This window comes from Centruroides sculpturatus, unplaced genomic scaffold (genome assembly GCF_000671375.1).
Source record: "Centruroides sculpturatus isolate CEXI.00-Female unplaced genomic scaffold, Cexi_2.0 scaffold171, whole genome shotgun sequence".
Taxonomy (NCBI): Eukaryota; Metazoa; Arthropoda; class Arachnida; order Scorpiones; family Buthidae; genus Centruroides; species Centruroides sculpturatus.
In genome coordinates this window covers 756,285-761,368 of record NW_019384470.1, presented here as the reverse complement: position 1 = coordinate 761,368, position 5,084 = coordinate 756,285, and the positions used below count along the sequence as shown (strand labels likewise).

General features: G+C 31.1%; 1 pseudogene; it reads right to left on the bottom strand.

Annotated features, from left to right (window-relative positions):
• Nucleotides 1-543: 543 nt before the first annotated feature.
• LOC111621155 lies at nt 544-4,269 on the bottom strand (annotated as a pseudogene).
• Between the last annotated feature and the right edge of the window lie 815 nt (nt 4,270-5,084).

Here is a 5,084-nt window from a genome sequence, read left to right as displayed (position 1 = left end):
TACAGAATATGTATATACATTACAGTTTCCTAATAAATAAATTATAATACAAACACACATTAACTCATCCAGACATTTTTGTAATCTTTCACGTCAATTGAAATTTCAAAAACTAATTACAAAGAATGAAAGAATTGTAAAGGGATTCGAATATTGATCCGATAATATTGTGGGAATCACTCTCATAAAATGAAAACATATGAGATCTCTGAAGTGGCCACTGAGTGGCAAGTAATGATTTAACAGACCACAATATTTACTTGTTCATTAGGAAGAGGTGGGCGTTTTTTCTCATTTTCGATATCAATGGGAGGTACCGACAAACATGTGGCCGAAGATTGGTCTTGGGCCGTATCGACTGCAAAGGTATCGTCGTCTGTGTCGTCACATACAATAATGGGACAGCCGTTTAATTTCAGTCGCCTCATACAATTTGAAAGTTCTCCTTCCGAACACCTGCGTGCCTGCAGATAAATCTTCGGTTTCGACTTGTCGGTGACATCTTCATATTCGGCGATAATGCTATCCTGTTTCTCTGTGATATTACAAAGAACGTGCATTGGGAGATCATCTTGCTGGCCCTCGTTAGTCCATACGCATTGCAAACCGTACAGAGAATTCTTTGAAATTTGGGCGTCTGAGGGATGTACTTTTTTACTTCTATACATTTTAGCTTTCTGAAGTCTAAGATTTAATGGGTTATCGTTGCTGTATTTCAAGACGGCGGAAGAAACCCGTGGAGACAGTGCCGACTGCTTTCCCAGTAATCGAAGAGGCGATGTATCAAAATCTAAACTGAGCCTTTTATTGGAGATCTGAAAGAAAGTTTTAACAACATAATTAAATCTCAGTCATTAAATGCATAAAGAAGCTTTTACATTCGCGGGTATTGACTTAATTCAATTATGATGACTAAGTATCTATTTATGAATGAACTCGTAAACAGGTTAATGACCATACAATAACTCCGTTATACCCCTATTAATCGCTTTTAAACTAATGAATGAAATGTCTGTTTGGATCAAACTGTAGTGAGGATTTATTAATGAATTAATTTATCACTTTTCTGTGATATCGATCGCTTCATATAATTAACTACAGCGGAAGAATTATCCGAAGTCGTACGTCATCGATCGTGCCAATGACGTTGCGTTAACCTTCAAATATTGAAGGACAAGCGAGTCAGCTGGCAATATCATAATCCAAATCTTGTCATGTTGTTATTTTTATCCATATTTTCCGCTGTTAAGTTACAACTATTTGGCACCTTTTTAATAGCAATAAGAATTACTACGAACACTTAAAAATAAATTTGTGTACCTATAAAATGGCTAATCCTTAAAATATACTTAAGATAAAATTCGCGTTTCGACTTTTAAAAACTTGTAACTCGTCGGACAGAATTTTTTTCAAATAAAAATACAATTTCTTCTTAAAAATTTGTTATAAGGAAAAAATGCTTAAATCGTAGTTTTAAAACATTTAACTTGTAAAAATAAAGGTATATATAAAAATTATATATATTTGAACGAGTTTTTAAAAAAATATATTTATCGAAATACATTTTAAAAACTTTTTCCCTTTCTTTTTAAGTATATTATATTAAAAATAGTTTAAAAAAATTAATTATTTTTCTGAATATTTGACTTACTCTATAAGGCATAATTACTTCGTTGGGGTCTTCTAGATCTTCGACGTTTATGGTCCAGCGTCGTATTCCGTCGGGCCAATTTATCGACTCCTTCAAGTGCGGAGATGTCATCGATGCATATTCTACCCTGGTCTGACGTCACCTAGTCAGAACATACTGAATGCCCAGCTTGACATAGACTGAAGTAGGCCGAGGCAGGTGGCGCTCTTTAACTTTTGCGGCTTTAATGTCGAACGTAATCAGGCATTGACGTCATTGTTGCGAAACACCGACACCCGTATTTTTCATCTCAGGTGAACTGGTTACAAATCCCGACGTAAATTAGAAACGGAAGACACGAGGAATAAAGATAAAAGAGAAATAAAGGCCGCACTCTAAACAAAATATAAAAGTATATTTGGTATAATGAAAATTTACCACGTGCGTTAAGAATATATTCAAAAAAAAAGAGAGAGAGAGAGAATTAATTTACTTACGCGAATTTAAAGATAACGTTAATTTAATTTTATAAATAAGCTTAGCATTTGTATGAAGTTTAACACGACTACGCGATATAATCGATATATCGACGATACAAAATTGTCATAGATTTCAATGGATATATGTTAAGGTCAGCGTAGAGCTAAATATAAAAGTATATGATAAAGGCTATATTAATTGCTGCATTAATGTGATCAAAAGAATAAATGGACAGCATTAGATTCAGAAATAAGTGATTTTTGGATATGATTATTCTCATGGCTATTCGCCAGTAATGAATCGTTTCTGCCCTCTTGCCAAAATTATCACGAGATTTTTAAAAGTTTATTAACAGTTAAATCTACCTATGAAACTTTGAATACGTAATAGTTAGTTCTCTAATGACTCATTCTAAATCCGAGTTTGTTAAATCATTTTTTTTTATCGATTAAAATGCGTGTTTAATTTTTAACAGCTGGGCAGATATTGCTGAAATTATTGATCAATTCAACTCCCTTTTCAACTTATTTTAGAAAGAAAAATGAAGAGCAAGTAATGAAAAATGAAATGATCAATGATCGGAATATCCTGATGTGAAAGTCAGATAAAAAGCGTGAAAAATTCCTTTCCAGAATCTCAGATTATAAGAAATATTCAGTTCTATAGACTGTTCTAACTTAAACCGGGAATTTTCGAAGGTTTAGTTTAAGAAATTAAGTATTTTAAGTAATATTCTTTAATTATTAAATGGTGATACAGTAATAAATAGAATAAGAGACATTTTAATAAATTATATTTTAAAAAAACGACAGAATTGACATTTGTTTTTATTAGAAATTTAATTAAATTTTTACCGAGTAACTTTTATATTAATTTTATTAAAAGTCGACTATCGTAATGAATTCTTGTGAAATTAATATGTTGAAAATTGCATATTTAGACTTCGAGTTATATTTATGTAAATACATGAATAATAAATTAACTGAAAATAATTTATTTATAGTTAAAACATTCGATGTGCCATTGAACATCTCTGATAAGAATGAATTTCCCCGTTATTGGTTTTTTACACTTGGGACATTTTGGTAAAAACAACTCCATATAATCGGTTTTACAGTAAGGTTTTCCATCTTTCTCGATAAATCCAGGTTCTTTATTTAAAACTTTTCCGCATATTTCACATTGAAAATGATCGATGTGCCATGTTTGTCCTAAGGCAGTGAGAAATTGTTCCTGAACCGGTTGTTCACACCTGGCGCAAGTTTTGGCGAACGTATGTAAATAATCTCTCTGACAGTAGACTTCACCATTTATTTCGTGAAATTCCTCATTTCCTATTTCCTCTCCGCATTGCTTGCATTGGAAATGTTCAGGATGCCACGTCTTACCAACAGCTTTGACGCATTTATGGAGGATAGGTTGATTACATTTGGCACATTTAGGAGAAAAAAGTTTCTGATAATCATTTACGCAATATATTTTCCCTTCTCTTTCCATATATTGGCATTTTAATTGTATTTTACAACGAGAACAAACAAAATGTTCGAGATGATACGATTTCCCTAATGCTAAAATTCTTTTTCCTGTTACGGGTTTCTTACAAACTTCGCAGATGTCTTTCGATTTGGACTGTGTAAACGAATCACTACTTTTTTCTATCGATTCAATCGGATCACTTTTATCGTCGGTGTTGGATTTCTTTTTAAGCTTCGATGGATTTCCTTTTTTTGGCGCTTGAGCTTTGGATTTGATAGGTCTAACTGTTTGCTTCCTCTTTGGCATGGCAGCCTACCAACAGCCTATCTGTTATTACTAGGCTTTCTTGTTCGAAATATTTAATATTTAATAAATAAATTTTTCATTAATTCAACCGAAATTTCTTTAAAGTATTAAAATAAATTTATGCATATAATGTTTCGAAAAAAAATCTTTTTTTATTGTTTTCTATATTGTTACCTCGTTTATTATTGGGTTACACATTAAAATCAAACTGACAATACGTTCGTGAATTTATTCTTTCTTTAAAAATTAAATTAGATTAATTAAAAGTCAAATTTATTTGCTTAAAAAAGCTTCAATAACGTAGCAGAAATTGCTTTTCGAGTTTTTAACAAGGCCAAAACCAACGATTTAAAACTGAAACCTTATCCGTGACGTACAAAGAAAATCGTTCTCTTTTTATAGTAACAAACCAGACTATGTGTTCAATTAATACAATCGACAAACGTGACTTTCGAAATTTGAAGAGAGGGGGAAATGAAAAATATATACTAAAAAACCTTGATTATAATTTAAGGACGATAAAAATTATTTTTGCCTTGATCCTTATTGTTTGTTGGATGGACCTCATTTTTAATACAATGTCCACGAGGGATTAAAAATAGTCAATACGAATTCAACGACCTCTGGTTGATGTAAAAATAAAGCTTGTTCTTGATGGTTAAACTCTTTTTACCTGTACTTTAACCTTTTTTTTTCTACGTATATCTCTTATCTGTATCGCGTAATATGTCATGGATAAGCGTGGAGAATCTCTATTAGCTGCCCTGAGAGATTAAAAGTTATTTTCCGTTGACTCAATCTACGTCGGATATGACTATTATATTTTAAAATTGTCTTGCGATTTTTTCAAAAAATAAACGTAATAAAACCTATTATAATATTTGACGTCAATATCGTTTATAATTCAAGGAAAAAGCTATAAGATATGAATATTTTACTGAGTTATCGTGATCTTGGAAAATATTCTGAAGGCTCGACATGACTGTTGAAAATTTTATTAAAACAAAGGATAGATGTATAAAATGGGTTTTTAAAAAAAAATTATATTATCTAAAATTTTAGAAATGGGCTAAAATAATTGATGCTATTTTATATATAAAGTACCGTATATTAAAATTGAAAACAAGTTTAAAAAAACAATTTCATAATAAATGAATCTGATAACATTATTGAAATTCTTTTTTTTAATTTT